The following is a 19,190-nucleotide window of genomic DNA, read 5'->3' as shown; positions in this document are numbered from 1 at the left end:
GTGTGCCTGAGTGAACGAAGGAAGGAAGGAAGGAATTATACAAGGAATTTATACACAGGAAATTAAGAAGTCTAATGATCATATGAACAGAAAGGAAAAAAAGCGTAAACAAAATTAATGTAAACAAATAAAACTGAAATAATAAAAGAGTTCTTGATTTTTTTTTTTGTAATATAAAGATAAATATGAAAGGAGGTTAAAATGAAATGGTGAAAAGAAACCTAAATTTTTGTATTTTGACACCAAGAGAAATATGAGAATATGAAAACTACTTTACTTGAAATTTAGGGCTTATAAATGTCATCATGAAGAGAAATATGGAAACAAACAAAATTGAAATCGTGAAAAAGTATTTGATTTTTTCTTATAATATGAAGAGAAATATGAAAAATGTACCTTAATTTTTGGGCTGATAATAACATGAAGAGAAAAAAAAAATGTATTGAACTGAAACGATTAAAACACTGAAATTTGAGGCTTCAATAACCAGAAGAGAAACATAAAAAGAGTTAAACTGGAATGATTATAAAACCCCAGAAATCCTGAACTTATATAACGTGAAAAAATATCCGAGCCTTTCTTTTCTATCTTAACTCTCAGTCCAATATTTAACTCTTCCCTTTTACCTGCTGTCCACGCGAAAGACTCAAGACCTAAGACAATAAACAAACATTACCCGGCTATAATGACACTCACGCGGAGACAATAATTGACAGAGAGACACAGAGAGAGAAAACTTATAAAAGAGTATCGATTCAGTCCTTGAAGTAACCTGACACACACACACACACACACACACACACACACACACACACACAGACTTCCTCCTCTTCCTGAAACTGGTTGAGGAAGGATGAGGAGGATGAGGAGGGAGAGAAGAAAAGAATGGTGGAGGAGAAGGCTACTCAAGGCTTTATCAGTAAGTGGAATAATGGTGGAGGAGAGCGAGAGTGAAAGGAAAAAGTAATCTTGGTTGCTTGGTAACTTCTTGCAGATTAAAGTTGGACAGAGTAAACCAGTAAACCAGTAAACCAGCTCTTTTTTTTTTCAGTGGAGCCCGTGGGAAGGGAAGGAGAAAAGAAGGTAGGGGGGGAGGGAGGGAGTGGAGGAGGAGGAGGAGGAGGAGGAGGGGGAGTGTAGTAGAGTGGAGGAGGTGTCATGATTGTAGAAAATGTAGAAGAGTGAACAAAAGTGTATAGGAGATTTTTCGTGGTGTGTGGGTGGAAGAATACTCCCTTTTTTCTCCCACGGCAAAGGACAAGGATAAGTAGAGGAGGAGGCCGTGGGAAGGGGAAGAAGGGGGGGAGGGAGGGAGTGAAGGGGTGTTGAGTGGAGGAGGTGTGATTGTAGAAAATGCAGAAGAGTATAAAAAAAAGTACGGAGTTTTTTCGCGGTGTGGGTGGAAGGAAAAAATACTCCCACTTTTATTTCTCACGGGCAAGAGAGAGAGAGAGAGAGAGAGAGTACACTTGAAAAGGTTACAATGCTTCAGGGTTACAAAAGAGAGAAAAGAGGATGGAGAGAATCTTTTTTAACTTTTTTTTTCGTCTTTGTCGAATTTTATCCTCTTGGTGTATTATAGGTTTTTGATGTGGATGTTTTTGTTGATGCTGATGTTTATAAAGTTTCTCTTCTTCTCTTTCTACCTGTTCTTCTTCCTCTTTTTTTTTCTCTTCTTCTTTTTCTTCTTCTCCTTGTTCTTGTTCTTGTTCTTATTATTATTTTCTTCTTCTTCTTCCTCTTCTTCTTCTTCTTCTTCTTCTTCTTCTTCTTCTTCTTATTATTATTATTATTATTATTATTATTATTATTATTATTATTATTAACGATGCTCTCTTTTTCTCATACATTATTTCCCTGTTTTCATTTCAGATTACTATTGACCTGTTGCTTACCTGTTCTGCCCCGTGTCGCGAAGAACCGTATCCCTAAAAATAACAAACAAACACGTATAGAAATGAAAAAGAGGAAGAAATAAGAAGCGAGTGACAGAACTGAACGAAAGAAAAAATAAAGGTAGAAAAAAAGAACACTCCTTGATTATTTAAATACAGGTTGAAAATTGATACGGGAATTGATAGTTTGTGTGACGGGAAAAAAAAGTGATAGAAAGATTTTACGGAATAAGTGAATTGAGAGAGAGAGAGAGAGAGAGAGAGAGAGAGAGAGAGAGAGAGAGAGAGAGAGTGCGCACGCCAAACTTCGACGGTCGGAATAAGAAAAAACAAAGAAGGAAGAAATAAGGAAGAAAAAGCATATCAAGAAGAAAGAAAATGGAGGAGCGACTCGACTCATGAAGGTAAATAAAGCCTTTGATGTTTGTTATTTGTCCTTTTTTTTTTCTTTCTTAAATTTTCTTCTTTTTCTTCTTCTTCTTCTTATTATTATTATTACCTGTATTATTTTATTCCTGTTCTTGGTTGTTCAAAGATTTTCAAGAGAGAGAGAGAGAGAGAGAGAGAGAGAGAGAGAGAGAGAGAGAGAGAGAGAGAGAGAGAGAGAGAGAGAGAGAGAGAGAGAGAGAGAGAAATTGCCTTACCGCCGCTCTCCTCACAGGTCATCATCAGTGAGGAGGAGGAGGAGGGGAGGAGGAGGAGGAGGAGGATTGGGTAGGACTAAGCTTTGTCGGGAGGAAGATAAGAGGAAAGATAGTTCTAATGGTGTCTCCAGCCTTCCTCCTCCTCCTCCTCCTCCTCCTCCTCCTCCTCCTCCTGTTTATTACCCATTGCTTGACATATTTTTCTCCTTTTATATATTTTCTTGGGATTTCTCAGTTTTTCAGTTCCTCTCTCTCTCTCTCTCTCTCTCTCTCTCTCTCTCTCTCTCTCTCTCTCTCTCTCTCTCTCTCTCTCTCTCTCCTCCTCCTCCTCCTCCTCCTCCTCCTCCTCCTCTCTCTTCCGCCCCCTATTTCCCTTCCCGTCATCTCTCCACACTTTAATTACTTCTCTCTCTCTCTCTCTCTCTCTCTCTATCTCTCTCTCTCTCTCTCTCTCTCTCTCTCTCTCTCTCTCTCTCTCTCTCCCCTGACATATACTTCTTTCTCGTTCTCCTATCTTATCAGCATCATCATCTTCTTCTTCTTCTTCTTCTTCTTCTTCGTCTTCTTTTTCTTCTTCTTCTTCTTCTTCTTTTTTTCTTCTTCTTCTTCTTTAAGTGGGTGACAAGGATGGACAAGTGAGATACCAGCAAGGTCCCCAGAGTGCTTGAGAGAGAGAGAGAGAGAGAGAGAGAGAGAGAGAGAGAGAGAGACCCTGAGACTTGGTGGTCTGTCCTAAACCCAGTTTTACATTAATCAGAAGACTCCAAAACGTTGCATTTCTACTCTAGTTGATATTAAGTTGAAGGAAGTGACGGTCGATTATTTTTTGAGGGGTCAATGGTGAAGAAAATTTGGTGCAGTCTGAATTTACGCCATTGTTCCTCGTGCGCAAGTGTCATCGATCATAAACAATGTTGATCTGTCTACATTCGTGAAACCATTAAGTATTTTAAAACATTCGATCAGTTTTCCTCAGGGCGACGTTTCAAGAGAGAACATGTTAAGGGTAGAAAGCCTTTCGTAGGGATTGTTGGCAAGGGAGGATCATTTTCGTTGCCCGACGCTGAACACCTTCTAATTTAGCAATATCCTTTGCATGGGGTGGACCCATATTCCAAGTGGGGTCTGACTAAACTGTTGTAGAGCGGGAGTATTATAGAGAGAGAGAGAGAGAATCACAGATAGACGTAGTAAGTGAAGATAAACATACGCATAAAAAAAGATAAATTTAGAAAACGGAAAAAAATAAATGACCAACTTGAATAAAAACACCAAAATACGAACAGATGGAGAGAGAGAGAGAGAGAGAGAGAGAGAGAGAGAGAGAGAGAGAGAGAGAGAGAGAGAGAGAGAGAGAGAGAGAGAGACGTGACTACCAAACAGAGACGCAGACAAACAGATCAACAGCCAATATATATTCACAGACAGCCGCACATACATATACAGATAGACAGACAGAAAGGAAAACGAAGGCATGCAGGAGAGACGCACACGGAGACAGGCACAAAAATAGACAGATAAACAGATATCCGCCTAATGAAAAGAGCAGATAACCAAACAGAGCAAAGAGTATGGGAAGAGACAGATAGACAGAAATTGACAGATGAAGACATGGTACAGTAGATACAGACAGACAAATTAGGGTAGATGGAAATTGAGAGTCAGTGATGGATATACAGATGGACAAATAAAGTAAGATAGAGATGGATAGATAAGTGTACAGACAAATAGATAGACAGAATCCCCTACAGACACAGTGAGAGAAAGAGATAGAGATGCGATACTGAGATACGGATGTGAGATAAATCAGTAAAACGACATAGACTAACCTGATAAAGAAGACAGAAAGAAGGTCGACAAAGACAGGTAGACAGACTGATTGGCGTAGATATATAGGGACAAACAGGTAGCCGATAAATAGACAGACAGACAAATATTAAAAAAAAACGGATAAATGAAGACAAGTGCAGATAGGAGTAAGATTAATAGAAATGAAAAAAAATAAGGAAACGATGAAAAAAATAGATAAGATTGACAGACTGACACACAGACAATGAGACAAAGATAGGAAGAAAGAAATACAGGCAAACACAGATAGACATAATTATATATATAAAAAAATAGATCAATAGATATATAAAAAAAAAAACAGTGAAACGATGAAAAAAAAGAGATAGAAAGAGACGAAACACAGACACACAGACAGAAAGCGAGTAAGGAAGAAAAATACAAACACATAAACATAATTATATGAAAAAAAAAATGCGAAACGATGAAATATAATCAAACAAGAGACAGATAACAAACAAGAGACAAACAAACAGACACACAAACCGAATGAGAGGAAGAAAGAAATACAGGTAACCATAGAAAAATAATGATATAGAAAGAAAAAAACAAAAAAATCGATGAAAAATAAACAAAAAATCATTGAAAGTTGGAGATACACAGACAGAGGCAGACAGACAGACAGACAGACAGATAGACCGATGATTTGTTTCGAGGCTTAGGTGTTAGGCCCAGACAGGTAGTTAAATGGCCTTTCACGGGTCTATATAATCTTTGTGGCCAGGTGTGACGGGGGACCTTACCTGTAATGAGAACCCTGGCATACCTACCTGTGTGTGTGTGTGTGTGTTCGTTAGGCCTCCCGCTCTAGTTATGCCGCTGCTGCCCTTCTCTTTGTTTTGTGGACGTCTTGTTATTGTTGTTGATGTTTATTTGTTTGTTGTTGTTGTTGTACTATTGCTCTTTTTTTCACGTTTTGTTTTCAGTTGTTTTCTTGTGTTTTTTGTTTTCTTCTTGTTCTTGATCTTGTTTTCTGTCTTGTTCTTCTTGATTTTGTTCTTCATCTTATTGTTCTTGATTTTCTTCCTTCTTAAAGTCTTGATCTTAACTTTTTTTCCAGTTTTGTTACTCGTTTCTCTCTTCTTTCTCCACTTTTTTCATCTTCCCCTGCATCTTCACTCTACTTGTCCTTCATCTCCTCCTCCTCCTCCTCCTCCTCCTCCTCCTCCTCCTCCTCCTCCGTCATCACCCTGTCCCCTGTGTACTCCTAAGTATATACACATACCTTTGTTAGGGCCCTTAACTTCCTCCCCTTAACTTCCTCCCTCCTTCCCCCCCTCCTCTTTCTCCCTCCCTTCCTTCCCTCCCTCCCTCCATCCTTCCCTTCTCTCACTTCCTTCCTCCTCTCCCTCCATTCTTTTAACAGTATATTCCTTCCTCCACTTTCCTTCCTTCCTTCCTTCCTTCCTTCCTTGTGTCCCTCCCTCAGACTCCTTCACGCCCTCTCCTCCTTCCTCCCTCCATCAGTCCCTCAATTCTTCTCTTCCCGTCCGTCCGTTAGTGGTGTGTGTGTGTGTGTGTGTGTGTGTGTGAGAGCTTGTTATAGTGGTAGTACTCATTCATCTACTCTGAACCCTCCTTCCGGACCCCTCTTCCTCCTCCCTTTCCTCTTCTTCCTCTTCCTCCTTCTACTACTACTACTGCAATTTATCTTAATCATTTCGGGCTATTTCCTCCTCCTATTTCCAGACTCAATTTCCTCCTCTTCTTTTACTTTTTTTTTTCTCTTTTTTTTCTTCATCTCTTTCTGATTTCTTCTTCTTCTTCTTCTTCTTCTTCTTCATCCTACTACTACTACTACTACTACTACTACTACTACTACTACTACTACTACTACTACTGCTTTGAACTCTCGTGCACTCTCCCTCCAATTAGTACTCTGCTCACAACTGTTGCTGCTTCTATTTTTGTTGCCTTGGTTGGTAGTAGTAGTAGTAGTAGTAGTAGTAGTAGTAGTAGTAGTAGTAGTAGTAGTAGTAGCAGTAGAATTTGTTGTTCTCCACCCACCTATGTTTTTTTCTTCCGTGTGTGTGTGTGTGTGTGTGTGTGTGTGTGTGTGTGTGTGAGGTTAGTGGACAGGCCTTGAAAGTGTCATTAATTCTAGAGAGGCAATGAAGTAGTGTTCCTCCTCCTCCTCCTCCTCCTCCTCCTTCACTCAATCCAAATCTCAAACCTCCTCCTCAGTCTCCTCCTCCTCCTATCCCCCCTTCCATGATTTTTTTTCTTCTTTCATATTTACTGAGAGAGAGAGAGAGAGAGAGAGAGAGAGAGAGAGAGAGAGAGAGAGAGAGAGAGATGCGATGCGATAAATACGGAATGCAGTTGATTATTTAAGCAAACGAGAGAGAGAGAGAGAGAGAGAGAGAGAGAGAGAGAGAGAGAGAGAGAGAAGGAATGCCAGGACGTATATGGTGAAGAGGAGAAGGAGGGAAGAGGAGAGGAGGAAGAAGAAGGAAGAGGAGAGGAAGAAGATGGAGGAGGAGGAGGAAGAGGAGTGATATTTGACCTTCTATGGGTTAGGGGAGGAAGGAAGGAAGGAGAAGAAGTAGATGGTATGAGAGAGAGAGAGAGAGAGAGAGAGAGAGAGAGAGAGAGAGAGAGAGAGAGAGAGAGAGAGAGAGAGAGAGAGAGAGAGAGAGAGAGAGAGAGAGAGAGACGTAGTAGGTTGGGCCTTCACACACACACACACACACACACACACACACACACACACACTTTTAATTACGGTCCACTTGAGATACACGGTACATTTTTTTTTAATTAAAGTGTAAAATTCTTGTTAATGACCGATAATTTAATGCGTTCCCTCACGGTCTTTCTTTCTGTCTACATGTCTGTCTGTCTGTCTGTCCTTTAAATGCCTGCCTCCCGTCTTCCATCGGTCGCCAGGTATTTCTTAATTAAGGTGAATATATCTTGTTCCTTTATTCGTTCCTTCGTGTCGTCCTTCTTTGTGTGGTCTTTCTTTCCTTCCTTCTTGTCTCCCTTCCTCATTTCTTTAGTTAGGAAGATTGCTAGGAGAAAAGAAAAAACGAACATACTAAAGAAAACAGGAAGGGGAGACAAGACAATTTTCCATCTTTGGGAGCAACAATTAGCGGGCTTTTTTTTTCTACACTTTCTTTTTGTTGCCCTCGAGTTGCTGCCTGTGCTGTAAAAAAAAAATTACATCTTTTCTTTCTTCCTCTTGTTAGTGTTCCCGCTGGCTCGTCTTGTTCCCAGGTTATGCAGAGTGAAGAGAGTTATTTCCTCGGGGGTTACGGTTCGTGTTATTCTTTTGACGTGTTTACCTCGTTAGCCGTGGCCCCAACCAACCCCTGAAGGAAGGATGGAGTGAAGGAAAAAAGAAAAGGAAGAATAAAGCATAGGTAGGATGGAAGGGAAGCACAAGGAAGGACGAAACGAAGGGCGGAAAGAAAGAACGAGGAAGAGAGGGACGTAGGTAGGAAGGAAGGAAGAAAAGAGGGAGGAAACGAAGGAGAGCAAGTTAGGCATATAGGAAGGAAGGAAAGGAGGCACAAGAGATGATAGAATGAAGGGAGGAAAGAAGGCAGGTAGGTAGGAAGGAAGGAAGGGAGGAAGGAAGGAAAGAAGGCAGGTAGGTAGGAAGGAAGGAAGGGAGGAAAGAAGCAAAAGAAAGGATGGAACGAAGGAAGGAAAGAAGGAATTTAGGTTGGTAGGAAGGAGGGAAAGAGTGCTCAAAGAAGGACAAAACGAGGAAGGAAACAAGGAAGGGAGGCAGGCAGGAATGAATGAATGAATGAATGAAGGAAGGAAGGCAGGAAGGAAGGAAAGAACCAACAAGGAACAAGAAAGGGAAATAAGCAGGCAAGAAGGAAGAAAGGAAGGAACAAGAAAAGGAATTACTCGGCAGGAAGGAAGGAACAAGAAGGGAGTCAGGCAGGAAGGAAGGAAGGAAGACAGGAACGAAGGAAGGAAAGAACCAATAAGTAACAAGAAAGGGAGAGTAAGCAGGCAAGAAGGAAGAAAGGAAGGAAGAAGAAAAGGAATTAGTAGGGAGGAAGGAAGGAACAAGAAGGGAGGGAATCAGGCAGGAAGGAAGGAACAAGTAACAAGAAAGGGAGGAAGGAACAAGGGGGAGGAGTAAGCCTAATTCTTCATCTTGTTGCCTGGTAGGTCTGCTTATTCTTGGGTCCTCCGCGGCCTCGGGGTCTCGTCGGCTGGTTGCGCATAAGAAGGTTACCGCGTTGGGCCTCGAGCACAAAGAAGGGGCTGCGGGGGGCTGGCGGGGAATGGTACACGTCTATTACCTTCTGTTCGGGGTGTTGTTTTTTTCTTCTTTTCTTTTCTTGTGGGTGTTGGTGGTGAAGGTTTGAAGGTGTTTTCTTTTTTTTTGTTGTGTGTGGTTGTTGTTGTGGTGTGTGTGTTTGTTTTTTCGTGTGTGTGTGTTTGTGTGGTAGTCTGTGTAAGTGTCTCAGAATATCACTGTTGAAGTATGCTTTTTTTTATTCTCTCTCTCTCTCTCTCTCTCTCTCTCTCTCTCTCTCTCTCTCTCTCTCTCTCTCTCTCTCTCTCTCTCTCTCTCTCTCTCGAATCTGTGCTCACAATTTAACGGCATCTTTTTTTGTGTGTTTACTTGATTTAGTGTTTCAAAATATTTCCCCTTAGGACTTTTGTATAGTTTTTTTAATTTATTTTTATTTTTCACAATCCTAATTTTTTTTTCTGGTGCCAAGGGCTCTATTTGTTATATAAGGGAATTCTTTTTCTTCAGAGGAGTGTTAGACGGACAACTCTTATTTTCTTTAGTGTTGGAAGTTCTGGTTGAAGTGCTCTCCAACGAGGGTTACGGTTAGTTTTTTTTTCTTTATATTCAGAGTTTCCAGCTGGGATCTTAGAGGCGTGTTACATACCTCTATAGCTTTCGTCTATGTTCATTCACTCGTAAGCAAAGTCACTGACATTTACATTTACATCCTTCGGGAGCTTCCTGTCTCACGGTCGGTCGGTCTTTGTCGCTAACTCTCTCTAACTGCCTCACCTAGCGTCACTTTTTACCTTATGTGCCAGTGGAGGAAATGGTCACTTTGTTTGTTGCTGGTTACTGTGATTAGCGTGATGAATGTGTTCTCACCCACCGGAGCAAGACGCTATATTTCTGTGTGATATGTGTGTTTCGGAATAACCCCATTGTAGTTAGGCTTTTGTGGAGTCTGTTCCCACGATTCAAACAGTTGATATTTATGTTTTATGTGTTTTAGAGTGTCTCCACCGTAGTCTTTAGAGAGACGTGGACTGCGAAGGAGTTTAATTGAACCTTTGAACTGGGTAAAGGGGATTAAAAAGGACTATTAAGATGAAGTACCTATATTAGTTGTAAAGGGGGGAGGGAGGAGGCAGAGGAGAGGAGTGGAGTTCAGGAATATCTCATACGGGGGGAAAGGCCTGGGGAAAGGGGGATGTTAGAAACTGATGTAAGAACACGCAGCATCGAGTATAAGTTGTATTAATTCAAGTTCAGGAAGGATACAGGCAAGAACTGGTCCACGAATAGGGCGGTGGATGAATGGAACAAACAGCAGGTATGTCGGCGGCAAACACAATGGAAAGGTTTAAATGGAGATTAGATGTATTTATGGATGGGAAGGGAATGTCGTGATTAACCCATCCTCAGGGCTGCCATTTGTAGGACGCCTGGCTGGTCCCTTGTAGTCCCCGTATATCCTTACTTATCCTTGTGTAGTAAATAAGTAAGTACCGTAAGTATGTGTGTAAGTCGTCTAGCCTCTTGTAGTCTCCTTGTATTCTTGTGTATCCATGTGTAGTAAGTACCGTAAGTATGTGTGTAAGTCATCTAGCCTCTTGTAGTCTCCTTGTATTCTTGTGTATCCATGTGTAGTAAGTACCGTAAGTATGTGTGTAAGTCATCTAGCCTCTTGTAGTCTCCTTGTATTCTTGTGTATCCATGTGTAGTAAGTACCGTAAGTATGTGTGTAAGTCATATAGCCTCTTGTAGTCTCCTTGTATTCTTGTGTATCCATGTGTAGTAAGTACCGTAAGTATGTGTGTAAGTCATATAGCCTCTTGTAGTCTCCTTGTATTCTTGTGTATCCATGTGTAGTAATTAAGTAAGTAAGTGTGTAAGTAATTAAGTAAGTTAGTAAGTTTGTAAGTAAGTTAGTAAGTGTGTAAGTCGTCTGGCCTCCTGTAGTCTCCTTATATCCTTTTGTATCTGTATGTGGTAAGTTATTTTTTTTCCTTGTATATGTTCTCACAATTCACTTATATTTTTGTTGTTGTTAGAAGTGCCTCAATGTATCCCCACTTTAAGGCCTTTTTTTTCCTCTTTCAACCTTTTCTCACGTTCCTAACAGTGCATCGTTTTTTTAATGGGTGTCCACTTTACTTTTTACACTTTTACACAGCCCCGGTTATCGCAAGGGTGTCATTTGTTACGCATCAATTTAGATAACGAAGTCCTCCATGATGGGTGTGTGGATAGCGTGTATAAAAGTTCTCTCTCTCTCTCTCTCTCTCTCTCTCTCTCTCTCTCTCTCTCTCTCTCTCTCTCTCTCTCTCTCTCTCTCTCTCTCTCTCTCTCTTTCACTTGTAAATATTCAGAAAGGTTGTTTTCTTTCTACTTTATTTAATTCGCTTGTTTTCCCCCCCATTTCTTGGTTAATTTCAAAAGGTATTAGGGTATTTTCTTCAACATCTTACCTTTATCACTATTTCACTTCTGTCCTGTTTACGATCTCTTTATTTTCGTTCTCTCCTGGCCATTTTTCTCATTTTTTTTTCTCCAGTGCTTCAGTTAAAGAGTTAGAACCTTTATACAAACCGGAACTATACACTGCGAGAAGAATCAAAGGGCGGTGTTCTCAGACGCTTCCGCCACTCACATCAACTATTTCCAAAGGTCGAGAAGGAAGATTAATCGAGTTCTCATGAGCATGTTCTATTTTCACATACATGATACAGAACCTCCGTCATATTACTTCCACCAGGGTCATAACACAACCCATGGAAAGGCAGACCCATGCACAACACCTCCGAAAGCCTTGTCAAATGTATGTGCTTTGGGGCGCTCCGATATGTTTTTAAAGATGGCCCTTGGGTACTCCTCTTCCCCCGGTTGAGTGTGTAGTACAGGGAGGGGACAGCTGCTACAGGGGGGGAGGGGGAGGGCCACGAAGTGTTTGTTTGGTTAACGACGAGGGGAGGAAAGGGGCGAGGCGTTTGGTGAAGGGCGGTTTGTATATAGGGCTAGGTCAGGCGAGGGTTAGGTGAGGTGAGGTGAGGTTGGGTAAGACTGGTTTGGGGTAGGGATGAGTATTGGCCCCCCTCCCTCTGCCACCCCCTCCCCCACACACAAGGATCTTCGTAGTGCAGTGGTTAGCGCGCTCACCTCACATACGAAAGCTTCCGGGTTCGATGGGTGGCGGAGTGAAGACGAATGGGTGGTTTCCTTCAATCCGTGCCCCGTACCCACCCTGCAGTGAATGGGTACCGGGTTTCAGTCTGGGTTTTTGGGTGTGAGGTGTCAGCCGTACCCGCAGATCCGTCACTTATCAACTCGCTCATTCGGGGAGGGTACTGGCTGGCGATCGCGTGTCCATCATGTGATTAGGCCATGGTGAATTACACACACATACACATACACACACATACACACCCATACACCCACAACGCAAGCCACACATACTTCACAAACGAGAGGTTCCGGGGTCGATTTGTGGGTGGAGTGAAGATGGATGGGTGGTTTCCTTCAATCCGTGCCCCCTGTGAAGTGTAAACCAAGAAGTGAATGGGTCCGGGTGTCAGTCGGGGTTTGTGTGTGTGCTTGTGTGTGTGGGTGTGAGGTGTCAGCCGTACCCGAAGATCCGTCACTTGCTAACTCGCTCATTCGGGGAGGGTACTGGCTGGGTATCGCGTGTCCATCATGTGATCAGGCTATGGTGAATTACACACACACACACACACACACACACACACACACACACACACACACACACTCACATACACACCCATACACCCACATCGCACGCCACGCATACCTCGCCGGCCGTCACACATACTTCACCTCTTTGAAAAGTTCATTGGCCTGGCCGAGACGCGCTAAAAATTCACGCCCCATTAGGCCTCCTCAGGGTAGCCAGCGAACCCCGAGTTGGTAACAATGGGACGGTACATTCCACCCAAACCCTCAATGTGACACGAGTAAACTCACGTCGTAAGTCATCACCCTCCTCCTCCTCCACTCCTCCTTTCTATCCTTTACCTCCTCCTCCTCCTCCTCCTCCTCCTCCTCCTCCTCGCTATTATCCTCAGCCTCATCACCATCATCGTCCCGGCCAAACATTTTCCTGCACTGACCAGACGGATAAACAGGTAAACAGGAAACCACAGCCGACAAGTGACCGTCAGGGAAGGGGAAACATCACGGGAAGAAATTATGTTCCCTCAGACACTCAGACAGCCTCCCTCCCCCCCCCACCCCCCCTACACATACATACATACATACATATATACACATTCAACCTTCTTTTGTGTATATTTCCTCCTGCCTACGATTTAAACGCTCAGACAGCCCCCTCTCCTCCCTTCCCCTAACCCCCCCCCACATACATACATACATACACATACAGTCTTCCTTTGTCTGTATTTCCTCCTGCCTATGACTTAAACACTCAATCAGGCCCCTTCCCCTTTCATCCCTTGACATACATATACATACAGTCTTCCTTTGCCTGTATTTCCTCCTGCCTATGACTTAAACACTCAAGCAGACCCCTTCATCCCCTCACATACTTACATACATACTATACAGCCTTCTTTTGCCTGAATTTCCTCCTGCCTACGACTTAAACACTCAAACAGACTCCTTCCCCCTTCATCCCTTCACATACTTACATATACATACAGCTTTCCTTTCCCTGTATTTCCTCCTGCCTACGACTTCAACGCTTTCAAGACGGGAGTATCAAGACAGCTCTCCATCTGATTTTGGCCCTCTATTAACTATTTGCACGAGCACTTCTAGCGGAATATTTTGTTTAATCTTTGTCTTGCCTTTGAGCTGCCTCCTTGACAGTAAAAAAGGTCACACGTCTATCATTTTATACCCAGAACCACGCCCAGGACAACCACCGCCACATCAACACACAGGACTGCCATACCAACCCCACAAAAGTCACATCACTCACATGCCACACCATTTCTTGCCGCACCACATGCTAGGCCACATCATGTTCCCACCCCGGACTTCTGCACCCCCCACCCCCAGTCCCCCACCCCAAAGTTAGGAATAGAGACAGGACAGCCATGATTTATCGCTATAATTTATCACCATCTTCATTCAGTCGTCTCTCAGTCACGGGTCAGCAAGTTTGTAGCATCATTTTTTTTTTTTTACAGGAAAGGAAGCAGCTCAAGGGCATGAAAGAAAACGTAGAAAAAAAGCCCGCTAAATGTTGCTCCTTAAAAAATATGAAAGTAGAGAGTGTCCAAAAGAAAGGTCAGTCATGATAAAAAGATAAAACTAGAGAGTGGCCAAAAGAAAGGTCAATCATGATAAAAAAGATATAAGTAGATAGTGGCCAAAAGGGAGGTCAATCATGATAAAAAGATAAAAGTAGAGAGTGGCCAAAAGAAAGGTCAATCATGATAAAAAGATAAAAGTAGAGAGTGGCCAAAAGAAAGGTCAATCATGATAAAAAGATAAAAGTAGAGAGTGTCCAAAAGAAAGGTCAATCATGATAAAAAGATATAAGTAGAGAGTGTCCAAAAGAAAGGTCAATCATGATAAAAAGATATAAGTAGAGAGTGTCCAAAAGAAAGGTCAATCATGATAAAAAGATAAAAGTAGAGAGTGGCCAAAAGAAAGGTCAATCATGATAAAAAAGATAAAGTAGAGAGTGGCCAAAAGAAAGGTCAATCATGATCATTATTAACTGTCAGAGTTTATTGCCAAAATCTTTCCAGGCATAGAACACATCAGATAACAACGAAACAAAATACTAAAAAAAAAAAAAACATCATAAACCCACACCAAATTTTGACAAGATAAGAAAAACATAACATTTGCATCTTTAAGTACCATTCAGAGCCTTGTCACTTACACCTCATGCGTGCAGTCACCACTTAAGTAATACATGGGGAAGAAAGATAAACTATGGTCGTAAAATGAAGGCACTAACCCACACCATTAAAACGCAACACATTCTGGAAACACAAGACATGACTCGTCTCTAGCAGGGCAGAAACAAGCAGTGAATGGGGAATAAATAAAAACAAAACAAAAACAAATAACTATTCTCTTAAAGCAAAGGCATTAACATATACAATTAAAACACATTCTATAAACATGAGACTACGTACTTTTTTTTCTAACTATTCTCAAGACTGTCACACCTTCCCCTCTAGTCACATACAGTACTGCCACACTCCCTGCATTTTATTTTTTGTGACGGTAAAGGAAGCAGTTCAAGGACATAAATAAGTAAAAAAAAATATAAAGCCTGCTAGCATTTCTCCCATAAAAGAAAGTACAGAAGAGTAGCCATGTAAAGAGAGGTCAATTTCGGATGAATGTCTTGGTACTCCTGCAACACCCCCTTTGCAGTACTACCACATACACACACAACCTTATAGAACACTCACCACACCCGCCCACGTGACTACCACAACTACGTCTATGCTACTTCTATAGAACTCCCACAATACAAGACTTCCACTGTTCCACCTTACACCAACACACGAGCAACACAGACAGACAGACAGACACTGAAACACCTCACACAGCAGCAAGGTTCACCCCATCTCACCCTCCTCCCCTTCCTTCCTCTCACACACGCATCACAGACTTCTTATTCTTTGTCAATCGTCACTCACTCACCCACTCACTCACTCACTCACTCACTCCCACTCACACACTCGCCAGCAGAATCCAAACGTTATAAGCACGAATCAAGCACCTCACTGATTCTCTCTCTCTCTCTCTCTTGACTCTCCATCTCCCTTCTCTTCTTCTCTCTCACTCCCTCACCCACCCACCCACCCCCACCCACACATACATAAGACGCTTACCATCTCCAAGAATAAAATCATAAGAAAACAAAAGAAAAAAATAATATAAAAAACAGACAGAAAAGGGTGAAGTGTGTTAGTAAATGTGTGGGAAGTGTGATTTGCTAGTCTTCGTTTTTTCCTTTCCCTTCTCTCTATGTATTACCCTTGAACTATTTCCTTCGCTGTAAAAAAGAAATAGTAATAATCCATGTTACTCACCCATACTCACGCTTCCTATTAATTAAAGGTTTGCACTGTCATTTGACGAAGTATGAAGAATGAGATAGAGATGAGTTAGCAAGAATCCAACGATAAACACACACACACACACACACACACACACACACACACACACACACACACACACACACACACACACACACACACACAGACCCATCCCACCTCCCACCTCCCACCCCTCCACGCCTTCCCTCCATCCCTAATCAGTGTGTCGGAAGGTATAGTAAGGTAGACAGACAAGGAAGAGCAGTATACACAAGAAAAAAAGAAAAAAAAAAAACACACACCCTGCTCCCTCCTCTCCCCCTACACATCCTCCTCCTGTTGCCTCCCATACCCCCACCCATATACCCCTTCCCCCATCCCATAGACATCCATCCAACTCTTAGAATACCCCCTCCCTTCCCATAGACCCTCTCACACCCAAGGCCTCACTCAGTCCTCCATCCCTATACTTAGAACGCCAGCCTGAAGGTTATACAGACAAACAGACGGACGGACAGACAGACAGACGGGGCGAGCTGGATCCTGGAGGTCTCACGTCACTCCTGAAGGATGCGGAGAAAGACGGAAAGGGTTAGGGGATGAGTATAGGCCCAGGTGAAGGATGTGAAGGATTCGAACCTGCGCTTGCTCCTTTTCGAACTCGTTAACCCTTTCTCCTTCCCCTTAGCCCTTCTAACCTCTCCTCTCCTTTTCCCGAAACCCCTCGATCCCTTCCCTTTCCTCCCTTTCTCCCAAAACCTCAACATTAACTCTTCCCCCTTCCCCTCCCCCGTACCCCTTCTAACCTCCCTTTTCCTCTTCCCTAACCCCTTGATCCCTTCCTTTCCCATCCCTAACTCCCTACCTCCCTTCCCTTTCCTCCCTTTCCCAAAACATCAACATTAACTCTTCCCCCTTCCCCTTCCCCGTAGTCCTTCTAACCCCTCCCTTTTCCTCTTCCCTAACCCCGTCCCCATCCTTAACTTCCTACCTCCCTTCCCTTTCCTCCCTTTCTCCCAAAACCTCAACATTAACTCTTCCCCCTTCCCCTTCCCTGTAGCCCTTCTAACCCCTCCCTTTTCCTCTTCCCCAACCCCTCGATCCCTTCCTTTCCCATCCCTAACTCCCTACCTCCCTTCCCTTTCCTCCCTTTCTCCCAAAACCTCAACATTACCTCTTCCTCCTTCCCCTTCCCAGTAGCCCTTCTAACCTCCCCATTTCCTCCTCCCTAACCCCTCAATCCCTTCCTTTTCCATCCCTAACTCCCTACCTCCCTTTCCTTTCCTCCCTGTCTCCCAAAACCTCAACCACCCTCCCTTTTCCTCTAGTTCCTCTTCCCTTTCCCAGACTCCTCCATCTCTCCCCTTCCCTTCCTTTCCCTACCCCAACCACTCCTTCCTCTCCCTAAACTCCCTCCACCCAAACCACCACAGCCCCTTTATCACCACAACCTCATCACCACCACAACCTCTCCATCACCACGACCCCATCATCACCACCTCGCCCCCTTCTTTTTACAACCTCCACCACCACCACATTCAGTAGTGGTTACAGGAGTACCTCATCACCAGTCCACCACCATCATCACCACTACCGAAATTGACCTCTCTTGCGGCCACCTCTGGATTCTTTTTGTGAGCAGCGAGTAGCGGGCTTTTTTATGTATTTATTATTGTTTACTTTTTTGTGTGCCCTTGAGCTGTCTCCTTTGTTGTAAAAAAAAAAAAAAACTGCCCTGAACTCCTTGACTCTGACCGTATCCACTACATGCTGAAGATAAAGGAAAAGTGTTGGAAGGCGTACTGTAAGCTGCGCGTGGCCTCAGTGCTCATTTCCGTCTCATAAGCCCTTGAGCCTGTTGTGGTGGGTACGATCCTACTACCTCGGGACTAGGGCAAGCGTGACATCCGGGGTTACAAATAGCACCTCCCCCGGGCACCCATTTACTGACAAGCCCGGGAAGGATGAATAACGAGTAGCGGGCTTTTTTTTTTTTATTATTGTTTCCTTTTTTTGTGCCCTTGAGCTGTGGCGCTGAGGATTCATAGCCAGGCATGCCAACCCTTACACCACGGAGGCGCTCACGACTTACCATCCCCCACCCCCACCACAACCACTACTATAATACCACTGGATGTCACAGAAGATAAAGAACAGCCCAACGCCATCACCCACTACACACAGCAAAAGCACCACCATTAACACTACCACCTCCACTTATACCACTAACACCGCTAATACTACCATCACCTTCACCACCACACCCCCACCACAACCACTACTGTAATACCACTGGATGACACATAATATAAAGAACAGCCCAACGCCATCGCCACTACACACAAACAAAAGCACTACCACCACCTCCACATATTATCTCACCAGCCCGGAGGAGATACAACCAACTAACCCACTCCACCTTAACCCCGCGAGAAAGGGAAGAAGAGGGAGAACACAAAAAAAGTCCAGACCCGCCATTGTTATGTACTGCGCTTCCTTTGATACTCGATAAGATTAGACCATCCTAGACTCACTCACTCGCTCCTTTAGCCTTCTTTCTCAGGCCTATATTTCTCCCTCTTTTGATGGTGCGGACCTTTAAGATTTGATGGTTTGAGTATATTTTTTGTGTTTTGTTATATTCGTGTCATTGTGAACTCAAAATTGACCGTTATGATTCATGATAGATTTGGTGCCCGATTTTAATTTGCTTATTGTTCGCCCTTACAGCTGCTTCCGTTGCTGTAAAAAAAAAAAAAAAAAGAGGTAGTATGCCAACATATAAAGTAATTAGTGAAAGTGATGGAAAAAAAAGAAAAAAAAAAGAAAAAAAAAAGAGAAAAGTTAAGAAGCTACTGACGGTTTTTGAGTTGGTAGTGAATGACAACAAGAGAGTGCTTATAGTATGAATGTCAGGAACCTTATCTTTCAAAGGCAAACGACACCAAAGTACCGGTAACTCAAAAGGATGACAATGATCTAAGGCAACATAGGTCTTCTGTTATGTATTGTCCTACCAGCAACTCCCTAGAACTTTGGCCTTCATTAAAAAGTGTGTGAGGAGACAAATGTTTCCCTTCCGAACGCTCCCTGAGACAAACAAAGCAAGTCACTTCACTTCCACACGGCGTTACTCTTCGTCTGTCGCCACGCCCTACAACCTCACCCCACCCGCCCACCCCCTCCTCCGCTGCTGCCCTTCTCTTCCTCCTCTGCTGCCCTACCCGCCCTTATGTCCTTATGTCTGCCCTCTGCCCTACCTTACCCGACCTTAACCTACTCGCCCTTCTCTCGCCCCTCTGCTGCCTAACTTAAGCATAACCTAAGCTAACCAAACGTAAACTATCCTACCCTAGCCTAACTTAACCTAACCTTATCTAACCTAGCCTAAACTAATCTAACCTAACCTATCCTAGCCTAACCTAAGCTAACGTAATATAATCTTACCTAACCGAAACTAACGTAACCAAACCTCTCCCAATCTAATCAAACTTAACCTAACCTAACATAACCCCCAAGAACCCAAAGACCAGAACGAACAAGAGCT

General features: G+C 43.1%; 1 protein-coding gene across 2 annotated transcripts in view; it reads left to right on the top strand.

The window, feature by feature from the left end:
- LOC126998476 (nascent polypeptide-associated complex subunit alpha, muscle-specific form-like) overlaps positions 1 to 19,190 on the top strand; it is a 210,548-nt gene that overhangs the window by 19,427 nt on the left and 171,931 nt on the right. The window contains exons 1-2 of one of the 2 annotated variants that reach the window (XM_050860196.1): positions 1,067 to 1,083; positions 1,873 to 2,299. The gene's annotated coding sequence lies outside the window, so the exon portion shown is untranslated. Of the gene's footprint in view, positions 1 to 1,066; positions 1,084 to 1,872; positions 2,300 to 19,190 lie in introns of those variants that run through there. The other variant, XM_050860197.1, reaches the window with a different exon arrangement.

Source organism: Eriocheir sinensis, chromosome 14 (genome assembly GCF_024679095.1).
Source record: "Eriocheir sinensis breed Jianghai 21 chromosome 14, ASM2467909v1, whole genome shotgun sequence".
In the NCBI taxonomy this organism is placed as follows: Eukaryota; Metazoa; Arthropoda; class Malacostraca; order Decapoda; family Varunidae; genus Eriocheir; species Eriocheir sinensis.
This window is presented reverse-complemented; position numbering and strand designations above follow the sequence as displayed.